The sequence below is a fragment of the Gobius niger genome (genome assembly GCF_951799975.1).
Source record: "Gobius niger genome assembly, chromosome: 21".
Classification (NCBI taxonomy): Eukaryota; Metazoa; Chordata; class Actinopteri; order Gobiiformes; family Gobiidae; genus Gobius; species Gobius niger.
Genome location: NC_136872.1, coordinates 17,304,814 through 17,329,416, shown reverse-complemented (window position 1 = coordinate 17,329,416; position 24,603 = coordinate 17,304,814). Strand labels below are relative to the sequence as shown.

General features: G+C 42.7%; 1 protein-coding gene across 2 annotated transcripts in view; it reads left to right on the top strand.

Moving 5' to 3' along the window:
- Nucleotides 1–1,038: 1,038 nt before the first annotated feature.
- znf219 (zinc finger protein 219) overlaps nucleotides 1,039–24,603 on the top strand; it is a 41,160-nt gene continuing 17,595 nt past the window's right edge. For both annotated transcript variants that reach the window (XM_079579868.1, XM_079579867.1), the window contains exon 1: nucleotides 1,039–1,178. The gene's annotated coding sequence lies outside the window, so the exon portion shown is untranslated. The remainder of the gene's footprint in view (nucleotides 1,179–24,603) is intronic.

Sequence of the window (24,603 nt, the reverse complement as noted above, 5' to 3'; positions counted from 1 at the left end):
TTAACTAACATATCCTGTCTATTTTTCACACCCTGAGTGATCTTATTGAACGCCGAATGTAACAAGTGAATTTCTCCGTTGTGAGACCAATAAAGGAATATCTTATCTAACCAGGGCCTCCTAGCTGTGAACCATGAGCACTAACCCCTGGCCTACCGTAATATAGGTTAATTTATACTGCCAGCAGCTCGTGTGACGTTTAGGACCCACTGGCCTTAAGGAATTTCTTGACAATTGATGATTGATATAAAGCCTTGCACTTATCCTCCTGTATCATATCATGGGCGTATACTGTGCATGCATTGTTACCTTGGCACTGTGTATGAGAGGTTGAGGCTTCTATGTACCTGTACAACCTCTCTAGACACTAAGACTCTTCACATACTGCATTATTTATTCACTACAACTACAACTGAACTCATAATGACAGCTTTCCAGGAGTAGACTGACTATATATTGTGGCGTCTTATTGTGTCTATTGCTATTTGTCATAAGGATAATTTCACAAAAGATTGTATAGGCCTAATGGACGCAGTTCCTTCCAGGCTTTTCTTCTGTCATGCATCTATTTGACAGGCCCTCGGTGACCTCTTTGCGGCCTCTGCACCTGACCTTGCACTCGAAATAACCAGTCCAAGAAAGTACCACAATCAGGCAGTTCAAAAAAAAAAGAAAAGAAAAGTTGATCCACTGCATCTATCCACCCCTGCCAACACTTCCCCACTCAATCTGTGTCAAACGGGGCCAAACTTTTCTCCTTGTCCCTAAAACGTCTTTGTAAAGTGTCAGCTCTCGCCACCCCGGATGCCATATTTAGGATACAAATGTGCGGGAGATGACAGCGATGTAAAATGGAGCCCCGTGCTGAGATTATAATTAACATTTTCAACCTACATCACTCTCCCTCCCACTTTCTACTCTTCTCCGTCTCCTTCGCCCTATTCACTCACTCCCGTGCAATAAATGGGAAAAAATGCAAGTGGGAAAGAATGGGGAGGAGTGTGTGTGAGAGAGAGAGGCAGAGAGGAGAGAGTGGCCAGAAGGAGGGAGGGAGGGGGGAACGGCGTATGCTTGTATACAACCCTGATTTCCATTTTTTTCCCAACTCGTAATGTATTTAATTCAAGTGAAACGTAATCATGACGTGTCTTGTCATTAATCTCCTCGCCGCCTCTCCCGTAAGTACACTGAGTCTTTACTTTCAACATATAGCCTGTATCTGCCTTTTATCTACTTCTATTTCACCAACTAGTATGTTTACATGTGCACTTTTACGCATGGTCGCGCCACACACGGGCTGTGTTATAACATTTTAGACATTTAGTGCCTTTTCGAGCGAGGGGAGCAGAGGGGGCAATGGCCGGAGTAGTAGTTGTTGTTCCGTTTTTTTGTGTGTGTGTGCAACACTTTCTAGTTTTCGGATGTCTGGGGGAGAGGAGAGTGATTGGCACGTAGCATGTAGCCGTCTGCGCCCGTGAGCACTTTGTCATGTATGTTATAGCCGGTGTACGTCGCGGGTGTGCGAGTGTGCGGAGAGTGCGCGCATGGCTGAGCGACGTACATGCAGCCTCATAGTCTTTGCTTATAGCGGTGACATGACAAAAAAAAAAAGAAGAAGAACGGGCTAAAATTAGCTCTTTTCTCAACAAATTCCCGATGTTGCTCCGCGTTGAGTCGACACAAGTTCTTTTTTTTGCTCATGGCATCTGTGGACTTTTACGAGGCAAGTGCGTAAAAGTCGCCCTAAGTGGCAAAAAACGTGTATTATTCATTAAAAAAAAATCAAGTAACTTTTTTTTTCTTCGCCCAGTTACGCAACCTCGTGTTTATTTTTAGCCGGCGTGTTCTTATCACATTTTATAAAAAAAAAAAAAAAAGTCACATGATGCAGTGGATGCATATATGTATGAAAAAGTAGCTTTTACAAAGGGTGGCGCAAGTTGACGACGGGGTTCAATGAGCCGCGGGGACGCATTGTCGAAGCGTAAAAGTGGATTTTTTTCCCCGTTTCCCCCTAAGAGCAAGTTGATTCGCACGGCGTCATTTGTAGGTAGACGCGATTAGCCTGACTAATTCTTTTGTTGGCATTGTGTAAGTGCATTGTTTTTCCGCCATAAGCCTCGCCACTTCGTCAAAAACCAGCTGGGGTGAACGCGCTCTACTCGGGTCTTGCAAATGCTGCCTTTTTTTCTTTCCTTTCCTTCCTCCTCCTCCTCCTCTCCTCTTGACCGGTTCACTTTTACCACCTTTTCCCTACTACTCCGTGCTGTCCTAACATCACCTCCCGCTTGTCTACGAGCTTCCCCCCCTCTCCCGAGTCAAAGCTGCAAGTGTAATAGCGTGCCGCCTCGGAATCAAATCGCCTCGTACAAGTTGCTGTTTTAAAGTGTGCGTTTTTTGGAGAGAGGAGGAGGAGGACTGGCTTTTTTAGCTTTTTTTTTGACTGGTGTTTTTTGGGTTGGGGTGGAAGATTGGCAGTGGGATTCAAGATGAAATCCATGATGGCACTTCTTTCTTTTTCTTTTTTTTTTCTTTCTCTCTTCCCTCCCTCCCTGCTCCGCTCTCGTCTTTCCCCTCCCTTAATCTTTTGTATAGAAAATTTAGGAACAAAATGGAGCAGGGGAGAGAGCGATAGATCGGGCTGACATGACACAGACAACAGCCACCTCCGACTTCTACCCAAAACTACACGCGCCGCTGCTATTCTGGGGGGAAAAAAGGGGGATTTTCTACCCGGGATTGCTGCGTCTTTTGGGTTTTGATCTCCGTCTTTGCAGCGCTGTCTGTCAGGGCATTGTTTGTTGACGGTTATTTATTTCATTAACGTGCCTCTCTAATTGAGATGGCCGCGAGAGAGAAGGGGGGAAAGAGCGACTGAAAATGGTTGCACGTTATTGACGCACATCACAGGGGCGAGCAGGAAATTCCTCTTGAGATAAGGCGCAGACGTGTCATCTGGATTGACCGAAGACACTCCCGCTGCAGTTTTCTCTATCCACCCCGAGATGTTTAGGGATCCCGAAATGTCCTATTTTTTCCCCCACATCCAGCCCTAAATGTCACACTTTTTTCTCTCTTTTTTTTTTTTTGGAGCGGCTGAGCAGTGGAAGTAGGTTGACATCGCTGGCTCGTGTTAAAAGCTGTGGATGGTTGTGTGGCAGCCTCAACTCCCATTTTGACTGAACTTGGAATAATTTTAGATAGGGAAAATGTGTTATCCTTTAAGAAGAAGTAAAAAAAAAAAAAACATGGTTAAAGTTGAACAATCATCCTGTGAGTAACGCTTTTAAGGCAATCCGAAAAAAAACATTATACAATTGAGTTTTGAAATTATAGTCGGTCTGTGCAAATGCCAAAAGACTCTTAACGTTTAGACGGGCGTTTTTATTGCTAGGTTTCTGAGCTATTATTTTAATAGACGGAACTGCTTGAAAGTAACATGAACAGGTGTTAAGCCCCCCCCCCCCCCCCCCCCCCCCCCCCCCCCCTCGGTATCCACCCCCCAGCAAGTATCCACCTGCAAAAATATCACAAAAAGCACACTACCTGTTTCTATTCTCTGCAGATTAAGTTACAATGGTTTAGTAATGCATCACAAAATCACGGTTTACAAACAGCAAGACACGATTATGTCGCAAAATCAACTGCTTTTCGCAATTATTTTTATACACACAGGGTCAAACGGAAACACATGGTGACATAAAAAAGTAAAAGTCCAGTTTTGGTTCATTTTAAGACTTGTTTTGGCCCAGATTTTGAAAACCTTTGAAAACAAATGCTCTGTGTCGCACTGGTTTGGTAAAATGTTCCAATGTTCAAGATCTTATTGAAATAAAGTTATTTTGAATATTCATGTTGGCCGAAGAGTCGTGAACTCAATTTAGAGTGAGCAGAGGCACATCACTGAAGTTCTTAGATTTCAAAATGACTAGTTTAGGAAGAAAATCATCACAACCTCCACATCAGGTTTATGTCCCAGGCGTAGAGGGACTCTTGCAGGGACGTAGGTTAGGAAGGGCGTTTGATGTTACTCTTGCAGGACTTTGTTGAAGTTCAAGATCAGGGGTCAATGATGGGCTGAAGAGAAAAGTATTCATCTTCCAGCCACCAGGGGTCAGCAAAACAATCAGTGATTTGTTCTAAAGCACAGAGGTCTTGGCGAGTGGCTTGTCTGGGTGGGTTTCCTTTGGGTGCTCTGGTTTCCTGCATCAATCTCCACATCCACAGTTGGCTAATCTTCCAGCTCAGGATCAGAATCCAAAGTCTGGAGAGGTCTGCGGGCGCCTCATTGCCGTCACTCACCGCTCCGGACAAGTTGACCCAGATTTTAACATCTGAAATGATGTCAAGATGATTCTTTAAGGAGGGAGAGACTGTTCTGGGCTGGATTTTGAATTGGCCTGAAGAGTCTGGGGACACTGAAAACAAGCTTTCACTGTCAGCTAACGGCATGCTAGCAAACCCTCTGTACAGTGAAGCCACTTTGAGCACAGAAAGAGTCCGGTGTTGGGTTATGGGCTTTAAAAAGATCAGGAATTACAGATCAAAGCGATTCAGCAGTCAAAGAAATGACCAAATTGAACAGGAATATTTGAAACTATACGTGAATGATGCAAAATACTACTCAAAGGCAAGTGAAACATGTTACAGTTTGGCTAACAGCTCCAACAACTCTTTTTTAGCTTTAACCCAGGGTTTTATATTTGCAACTGCTTAAATGATTAAATGATATTCTTGCTCAAATTGCCCCACATTAGAACAATACACAATAATCTACTTTCAGATGTATTTGGTTTTATGTGGACCCTCTTTTGGAGGAGTCTGGCTTCCACCTTTCCCCGACATTCAGAGTACCTCTGGGGGACAGCCACGTGACTAAAATAAAATAAGTCCGGGATGGAATCACATGGCATCTATCTAAACACTTTGGAGTCAGCCTCATGGAAACTCAGACAAACATTTATCTGCGGCTGAACCTGAGCTCGCAAAGACTCCGCAATCCTGATTGGTGAACAGCTATCACTCAAATGCCAAAGACGGAAAAAGAAAAAAACAACTCAGCCACTTGAGGTTAGGTTATTGCAGTAGTGAAAACCTCGACTGCAATAAACCCTTGCAGCCCTTTGACCTTAACCTATAGAGGAGCTTGTTCGAGTCTTGGTCTGGCAACAGCAGCTTTTGCAACATCGCTGGAGCGCATATTAATTCGCAGCTCCGCACAAATCAATCCGTAACCTCCCGGTTCAATCATCTAACTGTCTAATTTCGCCCCGTTTCTCCGTCAAGCTGCGAAATCATGAACCCAAAACCTCCCGTTGCTGCAATCCCCCCCCCCCACCCCCCCAAAAACCTATTTGTCAGTCCATGATCCTATGTGGCCAATCACGTGAACCTTTTGCACTAATGAACGCCCAGCAACATCCCCATGTGAAAAGAGGTCTAATGGCTTGGCCCCATTCAAAAACCACTCTCTCCGTCTCTTTCTGCTTGTTATATTCAAGCCTCCTCCACCCTCCCACCACGCAAAACCCCCACCCCCCCTCCGCTCCCCCCCTCCTATACAGTCCGCACCACACTGAGAAGCCTGCAACCAGGTGCCACTTGGAAACCCCAAGACTCTATACGGCAATAGAAAAGACGTATAAAGACGTGGAGAGAGAGAATGGAAAATACTTGCGCACCAATCAAGGCTCCTGATTGATATAATTGGGTCGTTAGCGCGCTGCGGGAGAGACACCTGCTTGCCCTCACTCCGACACAATCTGCTGCTTTGTGACATTTCGGAGGCTGTGGAGAGGTGCTGCTAATACTGCTGCTATTAAAGATTAGCCTGTGTTTAGCGCATTAGGGTTAAATAGTGGGAGCTGGATCGGGGGGACAGGGTTTTGGAGAGAGGAATTGAACAGGTGGGACGGAAAAAGGCAATGTGAAAGACGGCATGAGATTCTCAAATTTGACTGGACTAGTTTGTTTGAAGTCAAGGATGTTGTACCTCTTTCAAATAGCCTACATGTATCGGACACATTCTCAACCTGGCCACCGTTTTTCCATACTGATTTGTTCTTTACCTGAGCTTAGACGAGTTGATGCGTACCAGTCTGGTCTTTGTGTCTGTGGAAGAGCTTGGTCACTTATAACTTCACCCCGTTTGGAGCTATAGGAATATACTGGGAGAGGCCCAATCCTAACAACATCTTTGTTCTTGAAGCGTGACTGAGGGCACACAGTTCTTCCATAATGTGATATGTTCTTTCCTGAGCTTAGACGAGTTGATACGTACCTGTCTGGTCTTTGTGCGTGCCCGTGGAAGAGTGTGGTAGTTTCCAAACTTCAACCTCGTTTGTAGCTCTAGGAATACCTTGGTGAGAGGCCAAATGCTGGCAGCATCTTTGGTCGTTTTGCGTGACTGAGGGCACGCACAAAGACCAGACAGGTACGTATCAACTCGTCTAAGCTCAGGTAAGAACATATTTCAGTATGGACAAACAGTGGCCTGTTCCTTTAAAAGCCCTTTCCGGATGACAATATTTGAACATCTCTGCTACTGTGGGGCCACTTAACCTGTCAGGTGCAGTGAGACCGGACAAATCTCCAGATCTTGAGCCAGGATCTTGGACTATTAGCCTATTGTGCGTGTCTTTAGGTCAGTTGTGCCACGATCGAGGGCTATTTAACGTTAAAAAAAAGCACAAAAATACTACCTGACTGTGCAAATGAGGATGATTTCAGCTTTATGAGTTCATCCAATGCTTGACTCATCAACAAAATAGTGAGAAAATACAGTTTTTTACATTATATTTACCAGATGATGTGTTTTACCGATTGCAGGATTCAAACTCCTTTTTGAGGTAGTGGAATAGTCGGAACAAACTTCGCAGAAAAACACCACGGATTGAGAACCACTTCAAGCCCCCACTTGACAATCTTCTCGATCGATTGCGCGATAGCTTCTGTCATGAATTGAAAGTTCATGCCTTCAGCGTAACTGGGCTAAATGATGTCGACCTTTGTCCTAAAACTTAATAAGCATTTGACGCTTCAGACTTGTTTTCTGTACACAGTTGCTCAACCACTTGTAGATATGAAAATACCGCCATATCCCACTTAAATCTCATATAACCCCCGTTGTTTGCCTATGGTACAGCAGATGAGAGTTGAATATAGATGCCTGTCCTGCGTGCCCCTGAGCAGCGCATGGCCTCGTTTAACTCCAACGCGTATAAGGTTGTGTGAAAAGGTGTGTTCCCAGTAAGTCAATAGTACGGAGAGTTGTACGGTTTCTTGACTTTCTTTTTGCAACTCTGGAAAGGAAATCTGGAACTATTTTGTATTCAACTAATTATTCCCAGCAAAAATGTGCCTGCTTGTGGTTCACAGCCACACAGGAACACTCGATTTCAAAATTATAAATGAAAACAGCATGAGGATTGCCATTTTGTCCAAGCAATGTGTTCAACTTAACATGAATTTTGAGCTTTTACAGTGAGGACAGTTTGGAATTGTCACAGTCAATGAGCAACAGTTTGAGTAACAGATTTTCTGACCTTTACCACACCTAAAACCAGAAGCCTAGTCCTGAACCAGGTCAAAGGGGCAGAATCCATGACAAAAACTATGACAAAATCCTGACTTAAGTTGTTCCAAACTAGGACTAGCCCACACAAGGACAAAAACACAGATGAATTGTCCCTAAATCAAACAAATTCCTGAACTTAAGAGGAGCTTAGCAAGTGGAACCCTTACAGTCTGATATTTGGTTACATTTGAGGTTATACAGTCCTCCTTTACTCTGTGATTTGATTGTGAACATGGGCTCTCCGCTGCAGCCATATTGTGCTGCCTACAGTGCAGCGGACATCGCATTCTTTAAATTACTATGCGCGAAGCCAAGCCAAAACTTGACTGACTCAAATTGTTAAGACAACGTGTCATATGGGCTGACCAAAAAAAAAAAAAGCCAAAGGAGAGCGACTGTACTGAGCTAGTGTTAACATCCACCCATAAGTGTGTTTCCAAGATGGCAAAGAGTAAATTAGCCCACATGTGTTAGGTTATAACGCACATGCCAAAAGAAGACGAGAGATTTCCCTGTGGTATAAGTCAAATGAACTATCTTCTATATTAAGGCTCGGTTACATGTCTTTATGTGATCCACGTTCTCCGCTGGGAGGTCACCGCGGAAGGTCAGTGTCTCCTGAGGATTATTGTCATCTCAAGGACAAAAGATGAGCGGTTTGGAAGGATAACACGTAATATTAACTAATAACTTGAATTTTTTGAAACAAACTGTTGGATGAATGCGTTTTTTCCCACATATAAAACAGTTCAAAGTGAAGGAATTCATCATCTTAAGCCTTTGTTAAACATTATTCCCTAAATAGACGGATTAGTTTGAGTAAGTATGAGTAAGACTCTAGACTGTAAACAATGAAATAATATGTCTTTCAATAATGCAAAGACATCGTAATGGACAAATGGAAGGAGTTGTGTAAAGTAAACATGAATTTTCCCAAATAATTGAAAAGTTAGATGATTCGAAAAGCTTCCAGTACTAGAAGTAATCATTTTAAGATTAGTAGCAATAGCTGTTGTGTTAGTACTGTATTGTATACTTTGTCCAATGGAATTTAAGTTGTAAAAATATTCTAGGGAGCTCAGTTTGGAAACCGCAGTCATCAACAGGTCTACAGGTAGCAGCACGTCAAATGTAATGCTTTTTAATGCAATTTCAATGGGTGAGTGGTTCCTTGATGTAAAATGCTTTGAGTGCCTAATGCAGGTGGGAAGCGCTATATAAATAGAGACCATTATTGAAAGATTTGTAGCCTTTTTAGCAAACAGAGGAGTGCAGGGAGATGTGGATGTGTAAAGGAAAAACTGAAAGAACTGTAGTTATGTTTAACTGTAGTTAAACAATAGTAGGGCATGTTTTGGACCATCATTTTTTTGCTTATGGAGTAAAAAAGTCAATCACTGGCATAATTTTCAAAGACATGTAACTTGAATACCTGCTGGAATTAGGGCTGTCACGATAATTACTATATCGACATTCAATAAATCACAGATAAACAATATATTTTTGGGATCGATATTTATCGTCGGTTCCTTCCTATCAGCATTTCCCCCCTAGTCTTTCTTTGTAAAACTTAAATTTCTAGCTGAAAGCAAATCGAGTTTCATTGTATTCATATTTATTGCAGCTTGTGTGGTATTTTAGAATATGACTATGCCCTTTTAGAACAAAGGTTTACTGTCATTTTCATGCCAGAGAGTTGACCGTGTCTAGTGTCGTCAGAGTCAATAATATCGTTTATTGCGATACTTTTCCAGCCTCAATATATCGAACTTCAAATAATTTATTGTGACAGGCCTTGCTGGAATCAACCGCAATGCTTTGTAATGACATTCAAGGCCTTCATTTACTGAATTACTTACAGCACCCCTGTCCGTAAGTCTCTAAGCCTTGAAAAGGTTGTGTCAGAAGGAGGAAGGGCGTCCTGTATGAAGCCATTTCACTGTGCAAATGTCAATACACAACCTAATTCTGCTATGCATCCCGTCGGCCTGTTCTCCCAAATTGAATGCGCACACTCTCCTCTTGTGGGACGCTGCCATGTCGTCTGCCCCTTCAGGTGATCCTTGGATGTGCATGGATAAGCCTTTTAGCCAGAACAAACCGGCTGATTTTTGACGACATTTGCATGCTCCCCGCCCCGTCCTTGTTTGTAATCCTTCCTACAGAAGACTGGCTTGTTCCTCGCCGGGTTCAGGCTCCGCGTCGTCGTATAGGCCCTCGCGATGTGTGTGCGCGTGCGTGTGTGTGCGTGCGTGTCCGTGTGTGTGTGTGTGTGTGTGTGTGTGTGTGTGTGTGACTGAGCGCCAAAGAGCAGTCTGCCTCCGTAACGCTGTGATGTTTCTACACTGAAGCGTCTGGTACTTCTCCCAGATCAGCCATTCAGCGCCTGTTGTGCCGCGTCTGTGTGTGCTCCCCGCCAGAGAGAGATTCATTCATGAGAAAAAGAAGCAACAGTTGGGTGGAAAAAAGTGGGCTGAAAAAAAAAAAAAAAAAAAAAAATACCAGAGGGATGTAAGGATAGTACTAGAGGCTTGGAAAGAGCAAATCGTACAAGTGCGAAGGAAAAGAAGTGGCTTTTCTGGATAAACTGCAATCTGGGCGAAAGCATTTGTGAGGGCAGAGGTGCTTGGTGTCAGTCCCAAGCCTATATAAATGGAGAAGTAGCACCAGGAAGGGCATTAAACACGCAAATCGCAAATGAATTTTCAACTTCACGATTTTTAAAATTGGAATTGTCAACAAATGAAGTGATCGAATGATTGATTTCTAGTTTTCACAGTTTGTACAACATGAGGGAGGTTTTATCACTCAGGCAGTGCAGGAATTATATCAGAATGTGTATTTTTTATAAACCCTATTTTGTTGGTAAAGCCACACCGTATTAATGGAATAAAATACAACTACAAATAGGGTAACACTTGATAAAAACTACACCTTATTTAGCCTTAATTAATGATGAGTCAACACTTAATTCATCATGAACACTTCATTAGCTCAGTGTGACTAAAACTTAATAACATAAGATTTAAACAGGTCCTCATCCAAAGTACCCCACAGATAAAATACTCTTTTGTGTATCTTGCTGATCAGTAGGAGCGAGTTTTGTATTGCTCTCAGCATTATCATTCATTACAGTGTGCCTTTAAGTATACTAATGTCTTGATGTCACTTTAGCTTCACGTGCTTAAAGCAGGACTAAGTAACTCATGCCCCTAAAGGCCATAAACGGCACTGCAGGTGTTGTAGCATGTTACGTTTTTTTACTCATTAATTGTCCGTGAGAGAAAATACTACACTGACAGAAAAGACAAAGGGAGAGAGGGATATTGTACATCCAATTACACAATGGAGATAATTGTTTTCACTCAAACTTGGCTGTAAATACTATTTAAGTGGTGCTAGCCCGCAGTTTGCTTTGCCCGTTAGCCTGTTAGCAACTTCTTCTTGATTCAATTAATGTGTATTGCGCCTCCGGGTCAGAGCAGGGAAAGCTGCAATTGTGGTTTTCTGGACAGAGACACCAGGGGGAGATGAAATACCCCCTACTCATCCCATTAACACTTGTGTTGCCCCCAGAGGGACTACGGAAAGGATTTACTAAGGTAAACACGTTATTTTACACGTTGCTTTAAAGATTTAGTCGGGCATTTCACTTAGATTATTTCAGATATGTTTCTGACTCATTTCAATACATTTCGCCTCTATTTCAAGTAATTTTCTTTTCCAATGGAGTAGGCAAATTGCTCTTACCCAATTTGTAGTTTTGCTTTCTTATTTCAAGCGAGCTTTCCCTTAGAACTGGTCTGAAATGTCATTAAACCAGCAACGTACACTTGATCAGATCACATATTTCCTCAATTCAAGCAATTTAAGCCAATGCTTTTACTTTTTGTAGTGTAATTTTCACATATCTTTCACAGTCGATCTCAAATGGACCAATATAGTCTTATGTTTAGTGTCAGATGCCCTTCCTGAAACAAAATTCCCCTCTTATGTCTTGATTTGGTGATGCATTTCATCATTCAAAGCTTAGATAGCACCTTCCTGGTACTATTTTGAGATCATCTCCAATTTAATCTTCACACTCACGGCAGGAAGCTTCTTTTTTGTCACCGTCAGAGCCGAGGAGGCGAGCGGTAGACGCCGGTGTGCCAGACTAACTTGGGCCAAAACAAAAGCAGGCACAAGTGTTCGCACGGGGTTCAGGGAGAGGTGAAGACGAGGAAATGAATCCCGTCTACGGAGGATGCCGCCGCACGTGAAAGTTGGTTATAAAAAAAAACCCACAAGCCTAAATTACAGGGCACCGCACAGCTACAGCGCACTCCCCTCACTCCGCTTGACAACACTTTGGCTTCGGTACAAGGCAGCGCCGCGGTAGTTCAGTCCACTTTTTTCCCAATGGACCCCCTGCTCTCCTGTGCTTCATCACAGGGGAAGTCAAGGAGGAAAGAAAGATGATACCGCTGTTAGATATTATCCGTAGCGCCTCCAGGGAAAAGGCCAGGCGAGTAGATGGGTAGAAAGTGTGAAAATCGAGTAATGTTTTATCATAAGGAGAATATTCACACTACGGGTAATTTAAATGTAAAGAAATATGATTTTAAAAGGCTTCAGATATACAGTAAATTTCAATTGGTGCTTGAAGTGGATAGTTGTGGCCTTTTTCTGTTGTAGTGATCGCAGTACTTGAAGTAGTGAATAGACATTAAAGGAGGAATGAAAGTGAGTTGTAGTACACATTTTGACAACCTTTTGGGCATGTTTGTAGGGATAGGAGAGAACATTGGAACTCAGCGCTGGGCCAAAGCTGGAACCTTCTTGCTAACCCCCTGTGTGCCACTTACATGTTGCCAGGTATCAACGGCCGAACCCGCCCCCCAAAAGTATCTGAAAAACCAGCCTAAACCCAATGTGTTTTACTGTCGTTTTTAGTTTTGAGTCTCCGAGCTCTGCTGAAAATGCTGGACCACCTTCCTCTCGCTCGCTCACAAACAAAGCAGCTTTGATTGCCTTGGATTTGAGGGTTTTGTCATTTATAATAGCGATTCTCATCCAGGAATTAGCTAAAGATAACCCACGTCTATGGAAAACAGCACAACCGAAACCTGCAGACATTTTATTTCCCACCTGCGGATTGTGTGGACGTGGCAACCCTGGTCGTCCATGCTGCCAAGATTGTAAACTCCTCTTCGCAAATGAATGCATGCAAAGGAATGGGATGTGTGGCTAATATTTTGAGCAGGGGTGAAATTGAGCATCAGGCCTTTAATAATCATTAATGTTAAATACTGTTTATGTTTGCTTTTCTTAAGAACAGACTCGCAGAGGAACAATATCACCCCGCTGTCACAATTACTTTCACATATCAATTATTATGTTTTTGACCTTTACATAATAAACCTCTTTTATGCTAATCTAAAAACAACCATTATTTATTCCATGTTTTCTGCCATCTGTACGTTATCCTCAATAACAGGGATTTCCAACTCACTCCGGGCGCCATCACAGCGCCATAAAACAGGCGAATAACGAGCTTCGGAGCGTTTTGAGAGACAGACCACATGGCTCAGCGCCCGCAGATATGTTTATTCAAATGGTGATGGAGGTGGAGGTCATTGGAGTTTGCCTTTGAGGGGTAACTAATGCTAAACATAGCCCCCTATAAAAGAGCTTCACACTGTAGTAGTTCCTGCCCACACAAGAGCTAAGTGAAAGTTCTCATTCACACCCTCGCATTAAAGCTGCATGCACGGACCTGCGCTTGGATGCTTACAAAGTGACATCAAACAAACCCCCTAAAAATAAACTTGTCTCAACATAGTGCGTGATTGTGACTTAGCAGATTCAGTGGTGATGCAGGTGATTGTGCGTTTGTGGTTTTTATAGGGACTTTCTGATCGGGTGACTGGAACTGTCCTGCTGACAGAATTTCTTTGTGTCGTTTGGCAAGACACTTACCCAGCCTTGCCCCCAGGGTCAGCGTAAACTGGTAAATGAGTGTGTGTGAATGGGGTGTGGTTCCTTGGTATACTGTATAACGCTTTGAGTGCCCTGTGGCGGTGCTTAAGCTGTGTATAAATGTGACCATTTATGACCTTTTCTGATCTGATTTTGCCTGGTCTTACCATACCCTCGTACTCATTTCAAACAGAGGGTCTGGATCTTCACAGTTGAGCTCCGTTTTCAGGTGGGAGGGTGAACTCCTTTGAAAGTTTGAAATGACTGGATCTGATTTTACCCAATCGCTAGCGTTTGGCCGTGACGCATGTAATGTGCCCGAGTGAGTGAAGCAGCTATCATGACTCTATCATAACTCTTGGGAGCATTCTTTGCACAAGGCTTAAATTGTAATTTCTGGATATTTGGGAGCCGAGCCAGAACGGATTGAAGAGCTTCCTTTACTTTCGTATCCGCCGGCATTGCCAAACTACAACCAGCAAATCCGGCGCAAATGCTTGACGTCACCTACAACACCCGCCTCCCCCGCTCGCTGAATGGCGGGTTGAAATTCAACCAATGTAACGCGGCCACTGAGATCAGACCCAGACGTACATGTAGGGAAATGATCCGGAGTTTACGGATGGCTAAGGCCAGGATAGGTCTATCGCTGTGTTGTTGCAACTCTCAAAAGTAGAGGTTAAACACACATACAGTTTTCAGACCAAGGACCCATCCCATTAATTGAGTCGGACCACCCCAACTTTCTTTCAGTGCATGAAATTTGGGTTCCTAGATCTGCAGGACGGTGTTTTTGATCGTTTTGTTTTCTTCGAGTTAACTGTTAACTGTTATGCCACAGTTGGTCAGGTTCAACAACAATATGTGCCCAAAGAATGAGATCAGCTGACGACCTGAACCTCCTGAATGACCAGGTTATTCCAAAAGTGAATTTCTTTTTCCCTGATGGCATAGGCATGTTACAAGATGAAAACGTCAGGATTCATCAGACTCACATAGTGAAAGAGTGTTTCAGGGAGCAAGAGACATCATTTTCACACATGGATTGGCCACAGAGTCCAGATCTTAACCTCATTGAGAATCTTTGAGATGTGCTGGAGAAGGCTTTGCATAGTGGTCACACTCTGCCATCATCAACACAAGATCTGTAATCAAAGCTAAAGCTGGTCCAAGGGAATATTAGAGGTCAGGATGTGTATGTCGAATAAACCAAATGATTCTGACTCCCGTTGCCAACCTATAGATGTCACGACCCCCGAATTGGAGATCACTGCTCTGTTTGACAGTTCTATCTTCTATCCAAGGACAGAAGAGTCTTTCTTTGGTCTTCTTGGTCAAGGTTTGTCAATGCAAAGGATAGGGAATGCTTTATAATCCCCATTTCATTGCAGTTCCTTCAGTGACAAGGGGCAGCACCTGGGGAGCTCGGTTTAGACTACCTTGCTGGAAGATTATACTGCTGTGCCTGTTCTTGTAGGTTTTTGTTGGAGGAGGCACATCCAGACACTCGGAAAAAACTTGCAAAATCAGTACCTCGTTGCTGTAGGGCGCGAGTTATAACCTCACAGCCACAATGGAGCAGCACATTGTGTATAATGCAGCTATAAGCGCACGCAGCCTTCACTCCAAAATGCGTTATCTCGGAGGCGCCCACAACTTACTCTATAATTACACCAATGACAACATCATTACGAGACTCTACCGTGGCTTTAAGTGGCTATTACAGCTCTTAAGTGGTGTTGTTACTACACTCCATTTAAGGGTCAGCGTGGAAAGTTTGTTTTGTACCAACAAGCGACGCAAAGGCTAATTTATGCCACGTTGCAGACCAGAATGAGCGCAGGGAAGAACGTCGGATAATCTTTCTTTTGGTGTTGGATTTCAGACAACGCAACAAAAACGAATCAGATGGGTTTAATTACATATAATCACTCCTATAACAGCGAAATTAGTTCCATATTATGCATAATGGTTCAAACATGCATTGTTTTAGCTGATTTTATGTGTTCTGTGGAAACAAATCGCACAGTTGCTCAGATTTGGTGTGTTTTAGAAGATAGGACAGTGCAGTGTACGTCTCTTCAAGCTTTTTATTTCTGCTTTAGCTAAAAACAACAGACCTATAACTAAATACATACCACAAGGCAGTTCTCTGTGCTCTGATTAAGCCCTGATTCGTTTCTTCCATCTTTTGCTGCAATTAAAAGAATGTCATTAGGTTTATTGCGTACACCATAAATAGCATAAGTGCGATGTGTCTGTTCAGTTTCTATTTTGGTGCATCTCGCATTGACACTGATTATTTAACACACTGGAGAATTTGAGATTAAAAATACATCTGTTTGTGGTTTTATGAAATCTGCCTCTCTTAAAGCTCACAATGTCTTCAAAGGAGGGCTAAGCGTTTGTTCTTTATGTGTTCAGGGGTGAAGGCTAAACACAGTGTCGATCAACACTGACCACACACATCGAAACCTGATTCCTTTTCATTTTCCCCACAGAATTTGGGGAAAGTTAATGTATCAAAGATTTTGCTTTTTAAACTTTTGGCTAAATAGTCAAAGTAAAATGGTGTGTTTTATGATCGTGAGTTACCACATAGTTCCATCAGTCGTTTATGCTCTTGTATTGTTTAAGGTTAAAGGGAAAAGACAGCAAAACGTCATACAAGGGGGCATGACCCAGCTGAGGGGGGAGAAAACCTCATGGAATCGCAATATTTCTCTCTTTTTAGGCGTTTTCTGGCGGACTATAAACATATTTAACAAACAACAAAAAGGTCAAGCTGAAATTGGGTCCACATGGATGTTTTTTCACGGCAAAATGTTCAGTAGAAGCGGAAAACATCCTACATATGCTAACGTTTGCATATGTAGCATGAAGCTAAAGTAGATTCCCGGTTAGCATTGTCCATTTTGTAAGTATGTATGGGCTGTTGAACCATTTTGCTCCTCCCTTCATGTCTTTGTATCATTATTTAGTCGAAAGATACATTCATGATTCAGCATTTGTTAAAGTATGGGAGAAAGTTTCATTTTTCCTCCTCTGTTTTCCCGCTCTGGCTGCTTCGAACATGACCTTGACGGGCAATTCCAAAGCTGTGTCGTCTGTGTGCAGTTTGCAAGAGAGACCAGTTTGAGTATTGAAATGATCAGTGTTTGATGAAGGTGTGTGGACTTTAAGAACACGGGGGACTCACCTTGTGACATCAGCAGGTGTGTTTTGAACTTTGGTTTTAATCATGGGGGTACGGGAAAGCATCACACCATTTTAAACCCTCTCCCAGAGAAGTCAGTTTAGCTCAATTTCGTCTCAATAAATATCAATATCAACTTGTTATAAATGTATCTTCGTTTCACCAGGACCCAAATCCATCCATTACTGCAGGTTCCAATCAGCCCATACTTGTGTCTCGTCTTGCTTGAGCGATTCCTTTGGACATTTCGTGCTTCATTTACACCTGGACACCGTGTGCTCCTTCTGCTCCAGCTGATTTCAATCTCATTTGTCGTGTCAAAAAATCTCCCCCCCCCCTCTCGCAGCCCTCTCCCCCCGCTCCACCCCTAACACCCCCTACCTTCATGTTTTTTCCCCCTGCATTCTTTGCTGCACCTTATCTCCCTCTCTCCATCTATCCAAATTTTCTTTTATTGGCCTGACGGGGCTGGTGTGGCTGGCAACAGCGCGCGTCACGCCTGGAACAATGCATTGTGATGCTGATATTCATATGATAATGCCGCGAGATAGATTCCCCTCCATTGCCATTTTTCAGTGTATTGACTTTTATGATTTTGAGAACGTTGTCGCCGTGCCCGGGCTCGCCACTTCGCCACCGCTCAGATCCTCTGCGAGAGAGTGCTTCTCGCTTTTGGCAGTAAAAGAAGTCATTTCATTGGGATTGCACAATATGAAAGAAATTGCGATGTTCGAACCGGGGTTCCCAAAGTGGGGTCCAGGGTCTCTGAGACGGGGGCCCCCCAAAGCTTGTGTACAAAGCAAGTACATTGAGAAAGGAAAGGGAAAAACAGTATTTAGCCTACAGTCATTACGAGCAGTTGCTTCTCATGTGATTTTAGTTGGAAAATGATACAAATTCCTTTGATTTGAGTAAAATATTATTATTGGGTCCCCGTGAGAATTTCGGGTCGATAAGGGAGCCGCGATGTCCTGGAATTTGGCAATGGCTGGTCTAGAATACTGCAATAACAATATTTTGGGGATATTTTGCTAAACTATTTGAACTAGTACATTCAAATAAAAAATCAAGCTGTTTTTTTTCAAGATGAAGCTAAAGTGAAACTAAATTATGTACCTTTGCATATAAGTTACCATGCATTTTCTGTATTGTTAGTCGTAGTAGTAGATGCAGAAACAAGTAACATTTTCTTGAAATAAGTAAATTTGTCCTTGAGTTCAGTGACTCATTTCAAGAAATCTGTCCATAAATTAAGAATAACAATTAAAGTAATTTAAGTAAATCAAGATTTTGATCAAATATTGAGTGCAATGAGATCTTTTTTTCTTAATGTAAATGTAATGTAAAAACGTTCCCCTATGGACAGATTTTTTTAAATGAGTTACTAAAAGCAACACTGCGTAGAATTTTACCCAATAAATGAAATTGAAATGTAAGCATTTATTTTCTGACAGATATTTTCATCATTGAAAAATACCTCATAAATGTACAAACAAACATGTGCCTTTGCTGTCAGTGGCTCAGCTCCCCTAAGGCATGACCGGGAGTGGGTACGTCTCCAGCTCGTCTCCATGGAGATGTGACTAAAGTCAGCAGAATTTGAGATTTAAACAGGTTAGGTTCTCATCCAGATCCATTCTTTGATTATCCACGGCAGTAATAGCATTTTCTGTGTCGAGCTGGTCATTAGCTGTATGTGGCAACAGTATAGCCCAAAATGTTACGCAGTGTGCCTTTAATCTAAGCCAACATTTTAAACATTTTGGCAATAATCCGATCGCCAGCATCAGTTCAAGACTGGAATCATCTGAGCTCGTATTAGCAGCTGCAGGTGACGACCCGTGGGCCACACTTGTGTCAATGTGTGTTGCCAGATAAGACGGTATGTCCCGTTTCAGGTGTTCTCTGCTAAACTGATCTACAACCGTATGAGAGGAATCTTGTCTTCATCCAGGTTAAAGGGGCTAGATGCAAGTTGGCCATTTTATACTCACTACTGCCACCTCAGGTCATACATGTAACTGCACCTTCCATATTAAGCTCATGCATGACGGCAAATCGGATAATAGTAAGTAATAGTTTTGAGTGACAGTGCAGGATTTTAGAGGCAGTTGTGGTGAACAGGTCTGGGCTCATTCTACACATTAAGACATTGCTGGAACATGTAGGGGGAGGAAAATACATAATTTTAACATTTTTAAACTCTGTATAGTCCCTTTAAGAAATAAATAAACATTGAAACTAGTGGGAAACGTTTTGATCAACCTTTAAACCTTGTCCAGTTGATGAGTTGTATTGTTTTATTAAACATTTGTTTTTGCTTTTGCTTTTGCCTCGACCTTTGTGATTTTGTGGCCTCTTTTTGAGCATGTGGTTTCTGTCACCTCATATTTCGATAACAATAATATACCGATACACTGTCAATGTCCAACCCGAGCCACAACAGAGTTTCCTCCATTGCCATTGTGCATTGACCTTTAGGATTTCGCCGAACATCTCCACTTCCCCTCCGCTCTCTGCCCAAGTATATCCGAATCCCTCACGAACACACCGGCAGGCACATTAAATCACTTTCAATCACTTTATTTTTTTTCTAGCGCTATACCCTATTTGTAACAACACTACGCCGCCCTACGCCTCGCTCTCTTTCTGCCCCATCTGCCTTCCCTGCGCCATGTTGGCAGGGCCCAATCCACCAGCTGATATGAGCATTCCCTGGCACCGGGCCAACTGGCAACACTGCAGGAGAGAGAGACAGAGGAGAGAGGAGAGAATGAAAGAAAATTAGTGAATAATAGACGGAGGAACAGAGGCGGGGAGGGCAGGAGAAAAGAGGGAGAGGGGGATGGTACGCACAAAAGAAGGAAATATGGATAGAAATGACAATAACAACACCGGGTTTGGGCAGAATCTCCCGGAGTGACTGGTGGGTTTTAAGGTGACAACGCGAGCCAGTTGTGTTTCTTTGAGATAGGAGTGCGACTATTAGTAATACAGCGATTTTGTGAATGGATTGAAAATGGGTCCTGTCACTAATATAAGTAATCCGGCTCGACATTGATGGATTTTGGATGTTTCCTGTGAAAATAAGCAAATATGTGATGCACAAATGTACGGTAGTCTCCGGCTGTCCCCCCCCCCTCATCATCATATTGTACTATCTGTGTACAGCCAATAGTGCGATAGCCTTATGAGTCATAGTCACACTAAAATGTCAAACAGGATCTCTTTGTCACCCACGGGGGGGAGAGAGAGGGAGAGAGGGAGGGAGGGAGGGGGAGGCACAGTGTTGTGACAAAAAGGAGGGAGTTAGAGCAAAAAGGTGAGTGTGTAGAGGGAGAGAGAGGGAATGGGAGGGGCGAAGAGGGTGAGAAAGGATGAGGTAAAGGGGGCAGAAAGAAAGAAGAAAGGGTGAGGAAGGGAGAAAGGATAAGATAAGAAAGAGAAAAGGTGAGATAGATAGAGAGTGAGAGAGAGAGGGGGAAGAGAGAAAGAAGAAAGGGTGAGGAAGGGAGAAAGGATAAGAAAGAGAAAAGGTGAGAGAGAGAGAAAGGGGGAAGAGAAAGACAGAAAGGATGAGAGAAAGACAGGGTGAGGAAGGGAGAAAGGGTAAGAAAGAGAGTAAAGGTGATTGAGAGAGAGAGAGAGAGAGAGAGAGAGAGAAAGAAAGAAAGAAGGAAGGAGAGAGAAGAGTGAAAGAAAAAAGGCTGAAGAAGGGAGAAAGAGAGAAAGGATAAGAAAGAGAGACAAGGTGATTGAGAGAGAGAGAAGAGTGATGAGAGAAAGAAGAAAGGCTGAGGGAGGGAGAAAGGGTAAGAAAGAGAGAAAAGGTGATTGAGAGAGAGAGAGAGAAAGGGGCAAAAAGAAAGAAGAAAGGATGAGGAAGGGAGAAAGGATGAGAAGAAGAGAAAAGGTGATTGAGAGAGAGAGAGAGAGAGAGAAAGGGGCAGAGAGAAAGAAGAAAGGATGAGGAAGGGAGAAAGGATAAGATGGAGAGAAAAGGTGATTGAGCGAGAGAGAAGGGGGGAGGGGGGGGGCAGAGAGGGTGAGAGAACGAGACGCATTTAAAATCTACACATATGTGACCAATACGCAAAAATGGCGGCCGCACCTGCCTCCACAGATGTTCCATTGTGTTGCCACGGTGATTGATGACCTTTTGTCGTTTGTTTGTTGTTTGTTGTGGGCCGTCTCGTTTTGACGCGCTCCGTCTCGTTCCAAAAAAACAAAAACAAAATGGCAGACGGCGAGAGAACAGGAGGAGAAACGTGAGAAAAGTTGAATGTGGATCCAGAACTGCAGCGCACTCAAATATTTAGTGCGTCTGACTGAACGCGCGAGTGCTCGATACGCCGTATATCACGTTTAGTGCTGACGCGGTTCTCCGGGCTGACACGGGCACTACAGTAAATACAAATGAAGGGAAAAGAGCTTACAGTTGTCTTCTCCCAATAGTGAGTAAGCAGCGTACAAGTCGTAAACCACGCCCGGGCGACAGAGCGCATATCTGTGCTGTATGTGGCGTTTGGATATTGCAGAAATCGCATTAAACAGGCCAGTGCATCTGCTGGCGCAATTAGACGCTCGATATTTGGGAGTGAGAAGAGCGATCACATTGTCAACGTTTCCCATACACACATTTTAAAAGTCGACCATTTGCATAATCGCTTCTAGATTTAGAACTCCACTCAAACTAAGAAAAGTTTATAGGGGGGAAAAAAGCAAGAAGAGGGGTTCAGTCTCGGACCAAGTGGGGCCTTTCTGTGTGAACTTTGTATGTTCTCAGGATAAGATAAGATAGTCCGGTAACACTTTACATTACGGGCCGGTAAGTCCTTGGTACTTACAGTGGTAGTTACAGTGGTACTTACAGTGGTAATTACAGTAGTACTTATGGTGGTAATTACAGTGGTAATTCTAGGTACTTATTTTGGTTCTTACAGTGGTACTTACAATGGTACTTATGGTGGCATTTACACAGGTAATTCTAGGTACTTATTTTGGTTCTTACAGTGGTACTTACAATGACACTTATGGTGGCATTTACACTGGTAATTCTAGGTACCTATTGTGGTTCTTACAGTGGTACTTACGGTGTTACTTACAGTGGTACTTTCAATGGTACTTATGGTGGCATTTACACTGGTAATTCTAGGTACTTATTGTGGTTCTTACAGTGGTACTTACAGTGGTACTTACAATGGTACTTATGGTGGTAATTACAGTGGTAATTCTAAGTACTTATTGTGGTACTTAAAGGATGCTATAGTGGGAATTACAAGGTATGTACTTCTAGACACAGTGGTAACTCTGAGTAATGAAGGTTGTACTTCTTGTTTTCCCTAATGCTGTTTTATGTTGTTTTATAGTCACACAATCCTAGAAATTACGTCTGTATGTAGAAGTACCACATTTACTACTCATGAATTGCTGCTGTAGTATTCTTGAATTACCAATAAGTACCATAGATGTATCACTGTAACTACTAGAAACTATCATTTAAAGTACCAAAGTACATAGAAGTATGACCTGCATTACTAAGAGTTACCACTGTATCTCTTAGTAATGAGAGATACAGTGGTGACTCTGTGTCTCCCTAACCCCTAACCCTAATGACTAGTATTTATGACTTTTAGTACCACAATAATAACCTAGTAATTATCCTGTAATTACCACTGTAAGTACCACTGTCATTACTAGTAATTACCACTATAAGTACCACGGACTACAATAAGTAAGTAAAGCAAAAATCTTAGGGGGCGGAGTTATAACAATAGTCTTTTCAGTTTGGGGCAACACATGGAAACATGCACTGTCCTGACTAAATACATACACTTATAGCCAAATTCACTGTCAGAATAGGACCTACAATAAGAAACTAGCTTTGTAACATTGTGATGATTTGAGTATATTGCATCGTCTCGCCTCATGGGAACCGTATCAAATCCTAATGGGCCTGTTGTTACATGAAAACATCAAAGAAGGCTTTCTCTTCATAAGATCAGAAGGAAATTTGTTTAATGGCCTTTTCTGGTTTCACTTAGTTTGGGTTTAGCTGGTTTTGGTTTGTTGATTTTATTCCAGGTTAGAAAAAAACTACAGTGACAGTGAAATAGATGGATTTTCCTATGATGTATCCCAGTGAGCCAATATGCTAATATTTGTCTGTGTGCGCGACTGTGTACCTGTGTTTTTGATACGCATAATAATTAGAGATAGATGATTATATTCAGTCACATTCATAGTAAAGGTTCCCAAGTTGTGTGAAACTTACATGGCCGCTACGTCTCCTCCTACGCAGCCTGTTCCTTAAAAGCGCAAAAAGGCGGGAAGCGCTGCACTAGCAGCTCTGGAGCCAGTTAAAGGAATAGCCCACCGTTTTTAAATACTGATGTATGTTTTCACCTTAGACGGGTTGATATGTAGCTGTCTGGTCTTTACGTGTGCCCTCAGTCACGTAAACACAGCACAGACGGCGTTAGCATGTAGCCTCTCCCAGTATAACTATAGCTCCAAACTGAGGTGAAGTTAGTTGCTACCAAGCTCTTTCCCTATTTCAATATGGTTACATGAGCCTTTACACGATCCAGGTATAGTGACACAAAATTAAACATGTCGATTTTCTAAGCGGATAAAAAGGGGAACTATATTGCAAGGCGTAGTAAGGTAAGAACATATATCGGTATTTAAAAACGGTGGCCTATTCCTTTAATGCACTGAAAATGCTTCCACTTTTTCAGGCTGATAAACAAAAACCAGCATGGTTAAAAATATTTGACCTACCTCAGCGTTGTCATATGGGTCATAACGATTTTTAGAAAAAGAAAAACTCTTTGGAGCCAGGCTTTTAAGCCGTTCTTGGGAGGTCAGAAGTCCCATTAGAATCCTGTCTCTCAAGTGTCTCTTGGAGTCGCCCCCGGCCACCAGGGGGTGGTATTACAGCAATGTCAGCTCTCCGTCATAAGGACCATAGAAAAGCACGTTCCATTGGTATTATTACTGTTTGTCCTGACGCCAAACCGGTCAAACCCTGCAAGACAAACATACCTACACGTACTAATAAAGTAAACCTCATTCCGTATGTGTTACGCAGCAGGCAAGAACTACCTCAATTCTGTAAATGTCTTTGTTGCCATTTCCCCCCCTAGTTTTTCCTGTTTTGCAACTTATTTAAATTCTGCATAGGAAATGAGTACAGGATGCATCATCATAAGAAGTTAACATTTCTTAAAGGAATAGGCCACCGTTTTTACATACTGTGATATGCTCTTACCTCACTTTAGACGTGTTAATATATCCCCGTCTGGTCTTTGTCCGTGCGCTCTGCCAGGCAAACGGAGCACATACGCAGCCTCTCCCACATGTCACATAGCTCCAAAAAAGCTCACGATAGAAGCTACCAAGCTCTTCCACGTGTTCCCTATTTAAATAAAGTTACGTGAAGTGTTTTCATGCGAAGTATATTTACACAGAAATGTAGCATGTCGATTTTATAAGCAAATAAAAAGGGGGACTATATTGTGAGGCGTAATGATACGAGGAGTAAAACGTCCGCGCAGTAACTCCTAAAGGTTATTGACGGAAGTGAGCGGGGGGAAGTCTTTAGGAGTTACTGCGCGGACGTTTTGCTCCTCGTATCATTACGCCTCACAATATAGTCCCCCTTTTTATTTGCTTATAAAATCGACATGCTACATTTCTGTGTAAATATACTTCGCATGAAAACACTTCACGTAACTTTATTTAAATAGGGAACACGTGGAAGAGCTTGGTAGCTTCTATCGTGAGCTTTTTTGGAGCTATGTGACATGTTGGAGAGGCTGCGTATGTGCTCCGTTTGCCTGACAGAGCGCACGGACAAAGACCAGAC